The 18,883-nt window shown below is 44.2% G+C and overlaps 1 protein-coding gene across 5 annotated transcripts in view; it reads left to right on the top strand.

The window, feature by feature from the left end:
* The window catches only part of PHACTR4 (phosphatase and actin regulator 4), a 146,923-nt gene that overhangs the window by 13,073 nt on the left and 114,967 nt on the right, over nt 1-18,883 (top strand). The window contains exon 1 of one of the 5 annotated variants that reach the window (XM_033227498.1): nt 13,073-13,117. The exons of the other annotated variants lie outside the window; for them this stretch is intronic. The gene's annotated coding sequence lies outside the window, so the exon portion shown is untranslated. Of the gene's footprint in view, nt 1-13,072; nt 13,118-18,883 lie in introns of those variants that run through there. 5 annotated transcript variants of the gene reach the window in all.

The raw sequence follows: 18,883 nt of genomic DNA, 5'->3' as shown, positions 1-18,883 counted from the left end.
CTTTTGGTGTCTCTGTCATGAAATTTTTACCTATTTTTATGTCCAGAATGGTATTGCCTAGGTTATCTTCCAGGATGTAGTTTTGGGGTTTGACATTTAAGTCTTTAATCTGTCTTAGGTTAATTTTTGTGTATAGAGTAATGAACGGATCCATTTTCAATCTTCTGCATATGGCTAACCAGTTATCCCAACACTGCTTATTTATTATTTATTTATTTATTTATTTATTTTTAGACAGAGTCTCGTTCTGTCGCCCAGGCTGGAGTGCAGTGGCACGATCTCAGCTCACTGCAACCTCTGCCTCCTGGATTGAAGTAATTCTCCTGACTCAGCCTACTGAGTAGCTGGGACTACAGGCACCCGCCACCATGTCTGGCTAATTTTTGTATTTTTAGTAGAGATGGGGTTTCACCATGTTGGTCAGGCTGGTCTCGAACTCCTGACCTCAAGCGATCCACCCACATTGACTTCTCAAAGTGTTGGGATTACAGGCGTGAGCCACTGCACCTGGCCTCCTGCACCATTTATTGAATGGAGAATTCCTCATTGCCTGTTTTTGTCTGGTTTATCAAAGATCAGATACTTGTAGGTGTGTGGCCTTTATTTCTGAGTTCTCTATTCTGTTCCATTGGTTTATGTGTCTTTTTTTGTACCAGTACCAAGCTGTATTGGTTACTATAGCCCTGTGGTATAGTTTGATGTTGGAGAACATGATGCCTCCAGCTTTGTTCTTTTTTTTTTTCTTTTTTTTTGAGACGGAGTCTCGCTCTGTCGCCCAGGCTGGAGTGCAGTGGCCGGATCTCAGCTCACTGCAAGCTCCACCTCCCGGGTTTACGCCATTCTCTCACCTCAGCCTCCCGAGTAGCTGGGACTACAGGCGCCGCCATCTCGCCCGGTTAATTTTTTGTATTTTTTTAGTAGAGACGGGGTTTCACCGTGTTAGCCAGGATGGTCTCGATCTCCTGACCTCGTGATCCGCCCATCTCGGCCTCCCAAAGTGCTGGGATTACAGGCTTGAGCCACCGCGCCCGGCCCAGCTTTGTTCTTTTTGCTTAGGATTTCCTTGGCTCTTTGGGCTCCTTTTTGGTTCCATATGAATTTCAAAACAATTTTTTTTTCTGGTTTTGTGAAGAATGTCAGTAGTACTTTAATAGGAATAGGATGGAATTTATACATTTCTTTGGGCAGTATGGTCATTTTAACAATATTGATTCTTCCTATCCATAGGCATAGGATGTTTTTCTGTTTGTTTGTGTCATCTCTGATTTCTTTGAGCAGTGTTTTGTAGTTCTCCTTGTAGACATCTTTCCCCTCCCAGGTTAGCTATGTTCCTAGGTATTTGTGTGTGTGTGTGTGTGTAGCAGTTGTGAATGGGATTGTGTTCCTGATTTGGCGCTCAGCTTGACCATTGTTGATGTATAGGAATGTTAGTGATTTTTCACATTGATTTTGTATCCTGAGATTTTGCTGAAGTTGTTTATCAGCTTAAGGAGCTTTTGTGCTGAGACCATGGGGTTTTCTGGATATAGGGTCATGTTGTTTACAAAGATAGTTTGACTTCCTCTCTTCCTATTTAGATGCCCTTAAATACCTACTTTTTTGAATTTTTAACATGAAGCGGTATTGAATTTTATCGAAAGCCTTTTCTGCATCTGTTGAGATAATCATGTGGTTTTTGTCTTTAGTTCTGTTTATGTAATGAATCATATTTACAAATTTGCGTATGTTGAACCAACCTTGCATCCCAGGTCTAAAGCCTACTTGATTGTGGTGGGTAAGCTTTTTGATGTGCTGCTGGATTTGATTTGCCAGTATTTTTTTTTTTTTTTTTTTTTGAGACGGAGTCTCGCTCTGTGGCCCAGGCTGGAGTGCAGTGGCCAGATCTCAGCTCACTGCAAGCTCCGCCTCCCGGGTTCACGCCATTCTCCTGCCTCAGCCTCCCCAGTAGCTGGGACTACAGGCGCCCGCCACCTCGCCCGGCTAGTTTTTTTGTATTTTTTAGTAGAGACGGGGTTTCACCATGTTAGCCAGGATGGTCTCGATCTCCTGACCTCGTGATCCGCCCGCCTCGGCCTCCCAAAGTGCTGGGATTACAGGCTTGAGCCACCGTGCCCGGCCGATTTGCCAGTATTTTGTTGAGGAATTTTGCATCGATATTCATCAAGAATATTAACCTGAAGTTTTCTTTTTTTGTTGTGTCTCTGCCAAGTTTTAGTGTCAGGATGATGCTGGCCTCATAGAATGAGTTAAGAAGGAGTCCCTCCTCTTCATTCTTTTGGAATAGTTTCAGCAGGAATGGTACCAGTTCTTCTTGGTACGTCTGTTAGAACTCAGCTATGAATCCATCTGGTCCTGGGCTCTTTTTGGCTGATAGGCTATTTATTATCGACTCAGTTGCAGAGCTTGTTACTGATCTGTTCGGGGATTCAGTTTCTTCCTGGTTCATTCTTGGGAGGGTGTATGTGTCTAGAAATTATCAGTTTTTTCTAGATTTTCTAGTTTATGTACATAGAGGTGTTCATAATATTATCGGATGGGTATTTGTATTTCTGTGGGGTCAGCGATAATAGCCCCTTGTCATTTCTGATTGTGATTATTTGAATCTTCTCTCTTTTCATCTTTATTAGTCTAGCTAGCAGTCTACTGTATTACTTTTTTCAAAGAACCAACTCTACCAGGCGCAAGGGCTCATGCCTGTAATCCCAGCACTTTGGGAGGCCAAGGTGTGTGGGTCACTTGAGGCAAGGAGTTTCAGACCAGCCTGGCCAACACAGCGAAACCCCATCTCTACTAAGAATACAATTAGCCCGGCATGGTGGTCCATACCTGTAATCCTAGCTACTTGGGAGCCTGAGGCATGAGAATCGCTTCAACCTGGGAGGTGGAGGTTGCAATGAGCCAAGATTGCACCACTGTGCTCCAGCCTGGACAACAGAGTGAGACCATATCTCAAAAAATAATAATAAATAAATAAATAAAATAAAACACAAAAAACCCAAATCCCTCCTGGATTTGTTGATCTTCTGAATGAGTTTTCAGTGTCTCAGTCTCTTTCAGTTCAGCTGTGAGAAGAATGTATATGCTGTTTTTTGTTTGTTTGTTTTTTTGAGACGGAGTATTGCTGTGTCACCCAGGCTGGAGTGCAGTGATGCGATCTCAGCTCACTGCAGCCTCTACCTCCCAGATTCCACCTGCCTCAGCCTCCCGAGTAGCTGGGACTACAGGCATGTGCCACCAATCTTGACAAATTTTTGGACTTTTAGTAGAGACAGGGTTTCACCATGTTGGTCAGGTTGGTCTTGAACTCCTGACTTCAGGTGATCCACCTGCCTCGGCTTCCCAAAGTGCTGGGATTACAGACGTGAGCCATCATGCCTGACCAATTCTGTTGTTTTTGGATGGAGGGTTCTGTTTTTGGATGGAGGGTTCTGTAGGTGTCTTATCAGGTCCCTTTGACCCAGTGCTAAGTTTGAATCCTGAATATCTTTGTTAATTTTCTGTCTTGATGATCTAATATTGTCAGTGGGGTGTTAAAGACGCTCACTATTATTTTGTGGGAGTCTAGGTCTCTTTGAAGGTCTCTAAGAACTTGCTTTATGAATCTGGGTGCTTCTGTGTTGGGTATATATATGTGGTGGTGTGAGCCACCATGCCCGGCCTTGTGTTTTTTTAAATAATGTTATCCAATTATTTTCAGTAGCAATTGCTTTGTGAGGGCATTTTGAACCTTGTAAGACACCAAATTACGAAGTATTTTTATTAGTCTTGTGATACTGGTATCCACCTAGGTCATTAGATATTTAAAATCTTCACTTTATATAGGACCAACGATATTTAAAAAAATAGTGAAGTATCTTTCTCACACTAGTGTTGATGATGTGTATAATTTCTTGTTTACCTGAGAATAGGACTCATAGAGAAATGGTTGTTTTTTGGGAAAGCTTAGGTGAGTTGATTGTTTATTAAGCAAGGTTAAAAAGCAGAGCCCTCAGGCCGGGCGCGGTGGCTCACGCCTGTAATCTCAGCACTTTGGGAGGCTGAGGCAGGCGGATCACGAGGTCAAGAGATGGAGACAATCCTGGCCAAAATGGTCTCTACTAAAAATACAAAATTAGCTGGGCATGGTGGCACGCGCCTGTAGTCCCAGCTACTCGGGAGGCTGAGATAGGAGAATTGCTTGAACCTGGGAGGCAGAGGTTGCAGTGAACTGAGATTGTGCCACTGCACTCCAGCCTGGGCAACAGAGAGAGAAACTCCATCTCAAAAAAAAGAAAAAAATTCCAGGCTGGGCACAGGTGATTCAAGCCTGTAACACAGCATTTTGCTAGGCGGAGGCAGGCAGATTGCTTGAGCCCAGGAGTTTGAGACCAGCCTGGGCAACATGGTGAAATCCCATCTCTACAAAAAATATGAAAATTAGCTGGGTGTGGTGGTGTGCACCTGTAGTCCCAGCTACTTGGGAGGCTGAGGTGGAAAGATCTCACCTGAGCCCGGGGAGGTTGAGGCTGTAGTGAGCCGTGATTATGCCACTGCATTCCAGCCTGGGCGACAGAATGAGATTCTGTTTTAAAAAAAATAATAAAATAGGACAGGTGCGGTGGTTCACGCCTGTAATTCCATCACTTTGGGAGGCTGAGGCGGGTGGATCATGAGGTCAGGAGTTCAAGACCAGCCTGGCCAATGTGGTGAAACGCCATCTCTCTACTACTACTACTAAAAATACAAAAATTACCTGGGCGTGGTGGCAGGCACCTGTAATCCCAGCTACTCAGGAGGCTGAGGCAGGAGAATTGCTTGAACCCAGGAGGCGGAGGTTGCAGTGAGCCTAGATCATGCCATTGCACTCCAGCCTGGGCAACAAGAGCGAAACTTCATCTCCAAAAAAAAAAAAAAACTATCTGGGCGTGAGTGGCACATGCCTGTAGTCCGGCTACTCGAGAAGCTGAGGTGAGAGAAGCTTTTGAACCTAGGAGATGGAGGTTGCAGTGAGCTGAGATTGTGCCACTGTAGTCCAACCTGGGTGACAAAGCGAGACTCCATCTCAATAAGAAAAAAATAAATGAATAAATAAAAATAATAAAATAGGCCTGGCACAATGGCTCACACCTGTAATGCCAGCGCTTTCGGAGGCTGAGGCGGGCGGATCATGAAGTCAGGAGTTCAAGACCAGCCTGATCAACGTGTTGAAACCCATCTCTACTAAAAATACAAAAATTTGCCAGGCGTGGTGGCACACACCTGTGACCCCAGCTACTTGGGATACTGAGACAGGGGAATTACTTGAACCCAGGAGGCGGAAGTTGCGAGCTGAGATAGCACCACTGCACTCCAGCCTGGGCAACAGCGAGACTCCATCTCAAAAAATAATAGTAATAGGCCTGGCACGGTGGCTTATGCCTGTAATCCTAGCACTTTGGGAGGCTGAGGCGGGCGGATCGTGGAGGTCAGGAAATTGAGACCATCATGGCTAACATGGTGAAACCCCATCTCTACTAAAAGTACAAAAAATTAGCTGGGCGTGGTGGCAGGCGCCTGTAGTCCCAGCTACTCGGGAGGCTGAGGCAGGAGAATGGTGTGAACCCAGGAGGCAGAGGTTGCAGTGAGCTGAGATCACACCACTGCACTACAACCTGGGCTACAGAGGGAGACTCTCTCAAAAAAATAAATAAATAAATAAAAATAATAAAGTAAAACTCATAGAAGCAGAGAATAAAATGGTGGTTACGAGGAGCTGTGTCGGGGTGGAGATTGGGGGGGTGGTGGTCAGAGTGTGTAAAATTTCTGTTAGAAGGAATAAGCACAAGAAATCTGTTGTACAACATAGTGACCTTAGTCTATATATATATATTTTTTTTTTTTTTTTTTTGAGACAGAGTTTCGCTCTTCTTGGCCAGGCTGGAGTGCAATGGCACGATCTCGGCTCACCGCAACCTCCGCCTCCCAGGTTCAAGCGATTCTCCTGCCTCAGCCTCCCGAGTACCTGAAATTACAGGCATGCACCACCATGCCTGGCTAATTTTTTGTATTTTTAGTAGAGATGGGGTTTCTCCATGTTGGTCAGACTGATCTCGAACTCCCAACCTCAGGTGATCGGCCAACCTCGGCCTCCCAAGGTGCTGGGATTACAGGTGTGAGACCTCGCCCAGCCAGTAAAAATATATTCTATACTTGAAAATTGCTGAGAATAGATTTTAAGTGTTCTCACCACAAAAAAACTTAATTATTTTAGGTAATGGACATGTTAATTAGTTTGATTTAGCCATTCCACAGTCTTCACTACAGTAGCGCTCCCCCTTATCAACAGTTTTGCTTTCTGTGGTTTTACTTACCCAAGATGAGCCATGGGCTGAAGATATGAAAAATTCCAGCAACAAGTAATTCATTAGTTTTAAATAGTGTGCCATTCTGAGTAGTGTGATGAAATCTCCCTTGCCGTCCTGCATATGTCGTGAATCATCTCTTTGCTCAGTGTCTCCACACTGAGTATGCTACATGCCATTTAGTAGCAGACTTGGTTATCAGATTGACTCAGGCCATTGCAGTGCTCATGTTGAAGTAACCTTTATTTTTACTTAGTAATGGCCTCAAAGTGCAAGAATAGTGATGCTGGCAATTTGGATATACCAAGGATAAATTCTTTTTTTTTTTTTGAGACAGACTCTTGCTCTGTTGCCCAGACTAGAGTTCAGTGGCCCCATAATTGCTCACTGCAACCTCCACCTCTCCTGAGCTCAAAGAATCCTTGCACCTCAGCCTCCAGAGTAGCTGGGATTGCAGATGTGCATCACCATGCCTGGCTAATTTTTGTGGTTTTTGTAGAGATGAGGTTTTGCTGTGTTACCCAGGCTGGTCTCGAACTCCTGGGCTCAAGCGATCTGCTCGCCTCGGCCTCCCAAAGTGCTGGGATTACAGGTGTGAGCCACCACTCCCAGCCAAGAAACTATTTTTTTTTTTTTTTTTTTGAGACGGAGTCTAGCTCTGTCCCCCGGGCTGGAGTGCAGTGGCCGGATCTTAGCTCACTGCAAGCTCCACCTCCCGGGTTCATGCCATTCTCCTGCCTCAGCCTCCCGAGTAGCTGGGACTACAGGCGCCCGCCACCTCGCCCGGCTAGTTTTTTGTATTTTTTAGTAGAGACGGGGTTTCATCGGGTTAGCCAGGATGGTCTCGATCTCCTGACCTCGTGATCCGCCCATCTCGGCCTCCCAAAGTGCTGGGATTACAGGCTTGAGCCACTGCGCCCGGCCCAAGAAACTATTAAGTGCATCCTTTAAACAAAAAGATGAAAGTTCTAGACTAAGAAAAAAAAAAAAATCTTAGGTCAAGATTGCTAAAATCTATTGTAAAAATGATTTTTTTTTGTTTTTTATGAACCCTGCATATTACATTTGAAAGAATGAATTTTCTATCTGTGAAATTGTGAAGACAAAAAAAGAAAATTGTGCTAGTTTTGCTGTTGTACTCCACATTGCAGAAGTTACAATCACAGTGCACGATGAGTTCCTAGTGAAGAAGGAAAAGACACTAAATTTGTGGGTGAGAGACATGAACAAAAACATGCTTTGATTGAGTGCAGTTGGATTCAGTACTGTCCATTGTTTCAGTTATCCACTGGGGGTCTTGGAATGTATCCCCCGAGGATAAGAGGGGACTACTGTATTTCAAAATGTCATTTTATATACCATAACTATATACAATTTTTGTCAATTAAAAACCAAAATGTGACACAATCTCTTTTAACCTATTGGTGATACCAATATGATTGGGAATTTTACTAACAATCTTTTACATACTTTACTTTCTTAAATAAAATTAGGTAGGAGATAAGACTTCTGGGACAACATCTTTATATACTTGGGAGAAGGGTTCATCCTTCCACTATGGCAACACTAATTTCTTGGTAAATGCAAACCACTGTAGTAGGCTCATTCTATTAAATGAATGCACTGCATAGTAACACTTCCGTCAGTGCTGGACTGCACATATGATGGTGGTCTTGTAAGATTAAAATGGAGCTGAAAAATTCCTATTGCCTGGTGATGTAGCCATCCTGATGTCATAGCACAATGCATTACTCACATTTGTGGTAATGCTGATAGTAAACAAACCTGTGCTGGCAGTCATATAAAACTATAGCACATACAATTATGTATAGCATATAATACTTGATAATGATAATAAATGACTATATTACTGGTTTATGTATTTACTATACTTTTTAATTGTTAGTGTGTATTCCTTCTACACACACACACACACACACACACATATTTTTATTTTATTTTATTTTTATTTTTGAGACGGGGTCTCACTCTGTTGCCCAGGCTGGAGTGCAGTGGCACAATCAGGGCTCACTGCAGCCTTGACCTCCCAGGCTCAGGTGATCCTCCCACCTCAGCCTCCCAAGTAGATGGCACTACAGGCACATGCCACCATACTGGCTAACTTTTTTTTTTCTTCCCTGTAGAGACAAGGTTTTGCCATGTTGCCCAGACTGATCTTGAACTCCTGGGCTCAAGCAGTTTGCTCACCTTGGACTCCCAAAGTGCTGTCATTACAGGTGTGAGCCACCTCACCCAGCCTTATTTTTTTAAAAAGTTAACTGTAAAACAGCCTCTGGCAGGTCCTTCAGTAGATATTCTACAAGAAGGCACTGTTATTATAGCAGATGACAGCTCCATGCCTGTTAGTACCCCTGAAGACCTTTCAAGAAGTCAAGATGTAGAAGTGGAAGACAGCGATACTCATGATCCTGTCCCTGTGGAAGCCTAGGCTAATGTGTTGTTAGTGTCTTAGTTTTTAACAAAAAGGTTTAAAAAGTGGGAAAAAAAAAAAAAAAGGAGGGGGGAAGGAAGGAAAGGAGGGAGGGAAGAAGGAAGAGAGAGGGAGGAGAGAGAGAAAGGAAGGAAAGGAAAGGAAGAAAGAAAGGAAAAGAAAAGAAATCCTCCTGCCTTATCATCCTGAGTAGCTGGGACAACAGATGTGCGCTACCACACCAAGCTAATTTTAAAAAATTGTTTTTATGGAGATAGGATCTTGCTATGTTGTCTGGGCTGGTCTCAAGCTCCTGGCCTCAAGTGATCTTCTTGCCTTGACCTACAGAAGCACTAGGATTACAGGTGTGAGCCACCTCTCCCGGCCATCATTTTTTTTTTTTTTTCTTTTGAGACCGAGTTTTTCTCTTGTTGCCCAGGTTGGAGTGCAGTGGCGTGATCTCGGCTCACCTCTGCCTCCCAAGTTCAAGTCATTCTCCTGGCTCAGCCTCCTGAGTAGCTGGGGTTACAGGCATGCGCCACCACGCCTGGCTAATTTTGTATTTTTAGTAGAGATGGGGTTTCTCCATGTTGGTCAGGCTGGTCTCGAACTTCCAACCTCAGGTGATCCACCTGCCTCAGCCTCCCAAAGTTCTGGATTACTGGCATGAGCCACCACGCCTGGACATGGCCATCTTTTTTTTTTCCAAGATGGAGTCTTGTTCTTGTTGTCCAGGCTGGAGTGCAGGGGCGTGATCTCAGCTCACTGCAATCTCTGCCTCCTGGGTTCAATCGACTCTCCTGCCTCAGCCTCCTGAGTAGCTGGGATTACAGGCACCCGTCACCATGCCCGGCTAATTTTTGTACTTTCAGTAGAGATGGGGTTTCGCCATGTTGGCCAGGTTGGTCTCGAACTCCTGACTCAGGTGATCCACCCACCTCGGCCTCCTAAAGTGCTGGGATTACAGGCATGAGCCACCATGCCCAGCCAGCCATCTTTTAAAAGTATGTTTTGTCTTTGAGGTTTCCTCAAAATGTGATACATACGATGCCAGAAATAAATACGGCTTCTTTTTTTTTTTTTTTTTTTTTTTTTTTTTTTTTGAGGCGGAGTCTCGCTCTGTCGCCCGGACTGGAGTGCAGTGGCCAGATCTCAGCTCACTGCAAGCTCCACCTCCCGGGTTTACGCCATTCTCCTGCCTCAGCCTCCCGAGTAGCTGGGACTACAGGCGCCCGCCACCTCGCCCGGCTAGTTTTTGTATTTTTAGTAGAGACGGGGTTTCACCGTGTTAACCAGGATGGTCTCGATCTCCTGACCTCGTGATCCGCCCGTCTCGGCCTCCCAAAGTGCTGGGATTACAGGCTTGAGCCACCGCGCCCGGCCACGGCTTCATTTTTGTGTGTGTTGATTTTGTCATGATCAGTGATGATGATGAATTGCCCTTCCTGAGCTCTGTAAGCATGTTTTCTGAAAGTAATGTCCTTTATAACCCACTAGTGTTATTTTCTGAGATAATTTGGATTAGCATGCAATGCTTTTGCTTATCAGTAAGCCATACCTCTGTTTTAAAGAGCTGATTCATGCTTCTTAATGGTAACAGAAGTACTATGTTTAACAAAGAGGAGGAGGTCAGTTTTTCTTCAAAGGAGGAAGTTTCATTTTTATGTCTTTACCCTTCAGTAATATGTTAGACGTTGAGTATTTGTGCTTAAAAACAAACTTTTCTTAAGCATAACTTTTTTTTTTGAACAGGCTTTTCCATTTGTAAAACTCTATCCTTACTAAGAACATGATTGGAAATCTCTGTATAATGTTTCATTTTCTTTGTGATAGGCAAAAACAAATTAAGTTCTTTATTTTTTTTTTTTATTTTTTTTTTTTTTGAGACGGAGTCTTGCTCTGCCGCCCAGGCTGGAGTGCAGTGGCCGGGTCTCAGCTCACTGCAAGCTCCGCCTCCTGGGTTTACACCATTCTCCTGCCTCAGCCTCCCGAGCAGCTGGGACTACAGGCGCCCGCCATGTCGCCCGGCTAGTTTTTTTTTTGTATTTTTTAGTAGAGACGGGGTTTCACCGTGTTAGCCAGGATGGTCTCGATCTCCTGACCTCGTGATCCGCCCGTCTCGGCCTCCCAAAGTGCTGGGATTACAGGCTTGAGCCACCGCGCCCGGCCTTAAGTTCTTTATTAACTGCTTTTATTTGTAGCTACTAAATTTCTCTGCTAAGTAGTAACAAAAATAGTTTAGAAATAGCAAAGAAAGTTAGGGAAATGTAGAGGATTTCTGCGCTTCCAGATTTCCAGGGAAAAGGGTAAATTGGTGACAGATAATAAAGATGCATGTAGCCAGGCACAGTGGCTCACGCCTGTAATCCCAGCACTTTAGGAGGTCGGGGTGGGTGGATCACTTGAGGTCAGGAGTTCAAGACCAACCTGGCCAACATGGTGAAACCCCATCTCTACAAAAATACAAAAATTAACTGGGCGTGGTGATGTGCACCTGTAATCCCAGCTACTCGGGAGGCTGAGTTGGAAGAATCGCTTGAACCCAGGAAGCAGAGGTTGCAGTGAGCCGAGATCGTGCCATTGTTCTCTAGCCTGAGCGACACAGAGAGAGACTCCGTCTCAAAAAAAAAAAAAAAAAAAGATGCGTGTAGATCACAGTATTTACTCCTTATATTAATGTAGTAGCATCTGAAGGTCACTCTAGAAGAATAGGTGATACCTTACTACTTTCTTAATTTTCTCTAGTGATGTGCTTTTTTTTTTTTTTTTTTGAGGTGGTGTTTTGTTCTTGTCTCCCAGGCTGGAGTGCAATGGCGCAATCTCAGCTCACTGCAACCTCTGCCTCCTGGGTTCAAGCGATTCTCTTGCCTCAGCCTCCTGAGTAGCTGGGATTACAGGCTTATGCCACCACGCCGGCTAATTTTTTTTTGTTTTTCATTTTTTTTAATTTTTAGTACAGATGGGGTTTCACCGTGTTGGCCAGGCTGGTCTCAAATTCCTTACCTCAGGTAATCCACCCATCTCGGCCTCCCAAAGTGCTGGGATTACAGGCGTGACCCACCGTGCCTGGCCGTGATGTGCTTTTAAATCAAGTCCAAGAAAATGTGGAAATAACACTTTAGTTGTTCATTCTGCCAGTGTAAATTTAGGTTTCATTATCTTGGTATTTTTAGACATTGTGTATTTTGATCAGGCTTAGAATCATGATAGAATCAAAATCTGCTTTTTTTTTGTTTTGCAACTGAAATGGAGGAGTGGGGTGAACTTTTAAGACTGCCCACTATGTGCCAGGCACAGCCCATTTCTTGGTGTTTTATTTTATAATAAATGCTATTTCATGAGATTCTCATTGAAGATGAGTATTATTATTCTCACTTGAATCCCCAAAGACAAGAAGGTTAAATGATTCTATAGTATTATATTTTGTAACCAGAATCATTAACCAGTTTGTGTGTGATTGATATTTGAACTTGTGCTAATCATTAACCAGTTTGTGTGTGATTGATATTTGAACTTGTGCTAATTTGTCCAATGAAAGATAATGCAAGTTCTCTTAAGCAGTAAATTTTTGTTCTTTTGATTTTTGCCTGACTTGTTAAGCTTTCTCAGGAAGGAGAAGGTTATTTTGAAGAACATAGGTCTAGCATTACAGCAATTGACCATAAAGGAATAGAAAAGGCAGAAAATATTCTCATACTTGATGGTTTCCGTCTTAGAAGATTCATTTATATCTGTGTGTACAACCTGAGGCTACCTTGGACATTCAAAATGAAACAAGGAATGAAGCTATTATTAGGGTAGTTGTACTAAAAGTACAAAAATTAGCTGGGCGTGGTGGCACATGCCCGTAATTCCAGCTACTCGAGAGGCTGAGGCAGGAGAATCGCTTGAATCCAGGAGGCGGAAGTTTACAGTGAGCCAAGGTCGTGCCACTGCACTCCAGCCTGGGCGACAGAGCGAGACGCCGTCTCAAAAAGTATATATATGATGAATAATTTTGTGTTGAAGTGAAATATCTGCTGTGTATAAAAAAAAAAAGTTTTTTTTATTTGTGTAAAAAAAAAGTTTGCTTGTTTTTTTTTGTTTTGTTTTTTTTTTAAGAGTCTTGCTCTGTTGCCAGGCTGGTGTGCAGTGGCACGATCTCGGCTCACTGCAACCTCCGCCTCCCGGGTTCAAGCGATTCCTCTGCCTCAGCCTCCCGAGTAGCTGGGACTACAGGTGCATGCCACCACGCCCTGCTAATTTTTGTTGTTGTTGTTGTTATATTTTTAGTAGAGATGGTGTTTCACCATGTTGGCTAGGATGGTCTTGATCTCCTGACGTCATGATCCGCCCCCCTCTGCCTCCCAAAGTGCTGAGATTACAGGTATGAGCCACGGCCCCTGGCCTAATTTTTGCTTTTAATATCAAGTTTCTACCCTGTAGTACATGCTTCTGTGTTGCTTTCACTGAACTGACCTAGCCATGGTTACCAAGTTGAGGAATTGATACATTTGAAGAGTTCTGTTAAAGCTGGGAAGAGGATAATATATTTTAGAATTCTCATATGCCTATGTTAACACCACCAAGGCTGTGGCTGCCATTAGCAACAGCAGCATTAAATATCTGTTGGGTGGCTGGCCAGGGTGGCTCATGCCTATAATCCTGGCACTTTGGGAGGCCAAGGCGGGCGGATCACAAGGTCAGGAGTTCAAGACCAACCTGGCCAGCGTGGTGAAACCCCGTCTCTACTAAAAATACAAAAAATTAGCCATGCATAGTGGCACGTGCCTGTAGTCCCAGCTACTCAGGAGGCTGAGGCAGGATAATCACTTGAACCCCACAGGCAAAGGTTGCAGTGAGCCGAGATCATGCCACCACACTCCAGCCTGGGCGACAGAGTAGGTAGATGCTGTCTCAAAAAATAAAATAGGCTGCGCGCAGTGGCTTATGCCTATAATCCCAGCACTTTGGGAGGCTAAGGCAGGCGGATCACTTGAAGTCAGGAGTTCGAGACCAGCCTGGTCAACGTGGTAAAACCCTGTCTCTACTAAAAATACAAACATTAGTCAGGCATGGGGGCACATGCCTGTAATCCCAGCTACTTGGGAGGCTGAGGCAGGAGAATTGCTTGAACCTGGGAGCTGGAGTTTGCAGTGAGCCAAGATCATGCTACTGTACTCCAGCCTGGGCAACAGAGCAAGACTCTGTCTCAAAAAAGAAAAAAAAATTAATTAAATGCTAATATTCCAAAGGAAGCACTTTTGAGGCAATAGTTTTATCAGATCTCAAATATGTATGTTTTGTATCCATCCTCTGGTTCTGTTTCTGAGAAGAACCCTAATACAGAAGGTATTCTGGAAGACACATTATCCAAGCTTGAGATTTAAAGGAATTAGCTGTATAAAGAGGTAGGAAAGGCCAGGCGCAGTGGCTCATCACATCTGTAATCCCAGCACTTTTGGAGGCCAAGGTGGGTGGATCACATGAGGTCAGGAGTTCAAGACCAGCCTGACCAACATGGACCAACCCCGTCTCTACTAAAAATACAAAATTAGCTGGCTGTTGTGGCGCATGCCTGTAATCCCAGCTACTCAGGAAACTGAGTCAGGAGAATCACTTGAACCTGGGAGGTGGAGGTTGCGGTGAGCCGAGATTGTGCCGTTGCACTCCAGCCTGGGCAACAGGAGCAAAACTCTGCCTCAAAAAATAAAAAAAGAGATAGGAAAATTAGTTTTTAAAGGTAAAGGGAACAGCATGTGTAAAGGGGTTAGGTGAGAAGGAATATGATTCATTTAGGAAATGGGACATCATTTGGTTTAAGCAACATAAAAGACTGGCAGGGGATGAGGTCAGGAAGGTCAACAGGCTGGATCACACAGGATTATGTAAATCAAGTTAGGACTTTAAACTTCATCTTGGGCAATGAAAGGTTATATAGAGAGCAGGGGGATGTTGTGATAAGCTTTTTGTTCTAGAACAGGATTTCTTAATCCAAGTAACGCTTTTTAAAGGAAAATTTTTATTGTTAATCCTCAGTATTGGCTGAAAATATTTTTATTATACTGGTAAGTCAATATTACAAACATAAAAGTAGGTATAAACTGGCCGAGTGTGGTGACTCATGCCTATAATCCCAGCACTTTGGGAGGCCAAGGTAGGTGGATGGCTTGAGCCCAGGAATTTGAGACCAGCCTGGGCAACATGGCAAAACTCTCTCTCTGCAAAAAAATAGAAAAATTAGCGGGGTGTGGTGGCACGCACCTGTAGTCCCAGCTACTTGGGAGGCTGAGAGGTGGGAGGATCACTTGAACCCAGGAAGTGGAGGTTGCAATGAGCCATGATCATGCCACTGGCACTCTAGCCTGGGTGACAGAGCCAGACCCTGTCTCAAAAAAAAAAAAGAAAGAAAATGTAGGTATAAACTTGAGGTACAGGTCTTGAGTATAAAACTAACAAGGTTTCAAATTTTAATATAACAATTATAAAGTGTTAAAATTACTATTAATATGATGAATAGGCCATGCACAGTGGATCACACCTGTAATCCCCACACTTTGAGAAGCAGAGGCGGGTAGATCACCAGAGGTCAGGAGTTCGAGACCAGCCTGGCCAACATGGTGAAACACCATCTCTACTAAAAGTACAAAAATTAGCTGGGCGTGGTGGCACATGCCTGTAATTCCAGCTACTCGGGAGGCTGAGGCAGGAGAATCGCTTGAATCCAGGAGGCGGAAGTTTACAGTGAGCCAAGGTCGTGCCACTGCACTCCAGCCTGGGCGACAGAGCGAGACGCCGTCTCAAAAAGTATATATATGATGAATAATTTTGTGTTGAAGTGAAATATCTGCTGTGTATAATTCTTTTTTGAGTTTAGTATGTCTCTACTCTTAAGTGATATGGGATGATTTATTTCTTTTACCACTTTTCAGTATTCACATTGCCAGGAAACTTGTTCCTTTGAAGTTATTTGGTTTTCTCATGGCTCACATACATCATGGACACTTACCTAATTCCATTCCTATTAATTTCTTGTTGGTCTCAGACTATGTAGTACTGTTTGGTGCTAGTGTTAATTTGTTTATTCAGTAAGTATTTTTTTAGTACCTAGTGTATGCACATTCTAAATGCGGGGATATAGTAGTGAACAGAACAGATAAAGTATCTAATGATACTTTCTAGATTGGGAGAGACACAATAAGAACTTAGGTAAGCATATCTATAGATAAATTACAGATAGTATACCATCAGATAGTGATACATTAAAAATAAAAATAAGGCCGGGCGCGGTGGCTCAAGCCTGTAATCCCAGCACTTTGGGAGGCCGAGGCGGGCGGATCACTAGGTCAGGAGATCGAGACCATCCTGGCTAACACGGTGAAACTCCGTCTCTACTAAAAAAATACAAAAAACTAGCCAGGCGAGGTGGCAGGCGCCTGTAGTCCCAGCTACTCGGGAGGCTGAGGCAGGAGAATGGCGTGAACCCGGGAGGCGGAGCTTGCAGTGAGCTGAGATCCGGCCACTGCACTCCAGCCTGGGCGACAGAGCGAGACTCCGTCTCAAAGAAAAAAAAAATAAAACAAGGTAAATGGATAGAAAGTGATGAAAAGGGGTTGCCAAGGAAAGGCCTCTTTGAGGGAGTCACATTTGAGTGGCCTGAAATAATGGAGCGAATCATGCAGTTTCTGGGAAAAGAGCATTCCAGGCTGACTGAACAACAACTGCAAACCCTAGGGTAAAAATGTGCTTGTTATGTTACAAAAACAATTGTAAGCTCAGTATGGCTGAAACAGAGTGAGCAAGAGAAGTTGGAAATGTGGTCAGTGGAGTAGGAGTAGACAGGGACCAGGACATGTAGGATCTTATAGGCTGTGGTAAGAAATCTGCAGCTGTCAGGTGCGATGGCTCATCATGCCTGGAATCCCAGCACTTTGGGAGGCCGAGGTGGGCAGATCACTTGAGGTCAGGAGTTTGAGACCAGCCTGGCCAACATGGTGAAACCCCATCTCTTCTAAAAATACAAAAATTAACCGGGCCTCTTGGCGCACGCCTGTAATCCCAGCTACTCGGGAGGTTGAAGCAGGAGAATCGCTCGAACCCAGGAGTCGGAGATTACAGTGAGCCGAGATCGTGCCACTGCACTCCAACCTGGGTGACAGAGCAAGACTCCATCTCAATTAAAAAACAAAAAAAGAGAGAGAGAGAAATCTGGAGTTAATTTCAGAAGTGATAGTGTAGCCGGCTTAAATCTGGCTGCTTGCCACCCAGAGGCTGAAAAAGAGAGAAGCCAGGTGTGGTTTAAAAAAAGCAGTTTTATTAACCAAATGGTAGGAGCTGAGGAATGGCCAGGCTCATGCCTTCAAAAGACCATTCCAGTTTTTTGGGCTGAGTGAAAGGTTTTTTTTGAGATGGAGTCTCACTCTGTCACCCAGACTGGAGTGCAGTGGCACGATCTCAGCTTACTGCAACCTCTGCCTCCCAGATTCAAGTGATTCTCCTGCCTCAGCCTCCAGAGTAGCCAGGATTACAGGCGCACACCACCACTCCCTGCTAATTTTTGTAGTTCTAGTAGAGACAGGGTTTCCCTGTGTTGGCCAGGCTGGTCTTGAACTCCTGACCTCAGGTGATCTGCCTGCTTCAGCCTCCCACAGTGCTGGGATTACAGGTGTGAGCCAACACTCCCAGCCTGAGTGAAGGGTTTTAAGAAGGCAAAGATATAGGAAATATGTGATAGTGGTGCAGGAGAGGGTAGGCTTTCAAATCTTGTTCCCATGGCTGTCTTGAGTTCATCACCTGTCTGGAGTTCTGGTTTTCATCATCCTGACTTCCGCCCAGTAGTGGTGGGCCAACTGTTCAGAACTCCCCTTAGGTGGGAGGATTCTGCAACTGGCTCTCTCTGCCTGGTTTGTTTCAAAATTGGCCCCTGGAATTTGTAAGCAAGCACATAATTAGATAAGTGAGCATTGTTCATGGAAGTACCTAATAGGAAAGGGAAACAGAGTTTTGAAATATGTTTCAAGGCTGAAAGCAAGAAAGGAAAAAAGTTTTAAAACGCATTTTGAGGCTGGGATACTTGGTTACAATAGGGATATATGACATGCTTTACTTTTTTTTTTTTTGAGATGGAGTCATCTCTGTCATCCAGGCTGGAGTGCAGTGGCAAGATCTTGGCTCACTACAACCTCCACCTCTCGAGTTCAAGCCATTCTCCTGCCTCAGCCTCCCAAGTAGCTGGGATTATAGGCGCCCGCCACCACACCCAGCTGATTTTTGTATTTTTAGTAGAGATGGGGTTTCACCATGTTGGCCACGCTGGTTTTGAACTCCTGACCTCAGGTGATCTGCCCCCCTTGGCCTCCCAAAACCTAGGCGTACAGGCGTGAGCCACTGCACCCTTTTTTTGTTGTTATTGTTGTTAATAAGGCAGGATCTGGCTCTGTTGCCCATGCTGGAGTGCCATGGTGCAATCATAGCTCATTATAACCTCAAACTTCTGGGCTCAAGCTGTCCTCCCACCTCAGAGTAGCTAGGACTACAGGCACGTACCACCATGCTCATCTAATTTTTTAATTTTTTTGTAGAGACAGGGACTTTACTATGTTGCCCAAGCTGGTCTCAAACTCCTGGCCTCAAGTGATCCTCCCACCTCAGTATCCCAAAGTACTGTGATTATAGCCATCAGCCACTGCATCCAGCTCTGCTTTACTTTTTGGAAGGATCACCCAGGCCAGTCTGAGGATAATAGAATATAGGAGTCTGAGTAGAAGGGAGGTTAATTAGGGGTTGATTGTACTAGTCTAGCAAGAGATGGTGATAGCTTGGACTAGGGTGAGAAGTGGTTAAATTATGGATGTATTTTGGAGGCAGGGGCAATAAGACTTGGTAATGACTTAATTGTAGCTGTGAGAGAAAGAGAAGAGTCAAGGATGACACCTTGTTGAGCAACTAGAAAACTTAAGCTACCATTTTACTGAAATGATGATACAAAATAGCAGCTTAACACAGATGCCCGCTCTTTTTCTAAGTGCTTTACATCTGTTGCCCTACTCATGAATAGGGAATACTGGGGGAAGAACAAATTGGGAGTGGGAAATCAAGAGTTTGTTCTTTAAAACATGGTATGTTTGTGAAACTTGCTAGATTTCCAAATAGA

Source organism: Trachypithecus francoisi, unplaced genomic scaffold, assembly GCF_009764315.1.
Source record: "Trachypithecus francoisi isolate TF-2019V2 unplaced genomic scaffold, Tfra_2.0 Lachesis_group12, whole genome shotgun sequence".
Classification (NCBI taxonomy): domain Eukaryota; kingdom Metazoa; phylum Chordata; class Mammalia; order Primates; family Cercopithecidae; genus Trachypithecus; species Trachypithecus francoisi.
This window is presented reverse-complemented; position numbering and strand designations above follow the sequence as displayed.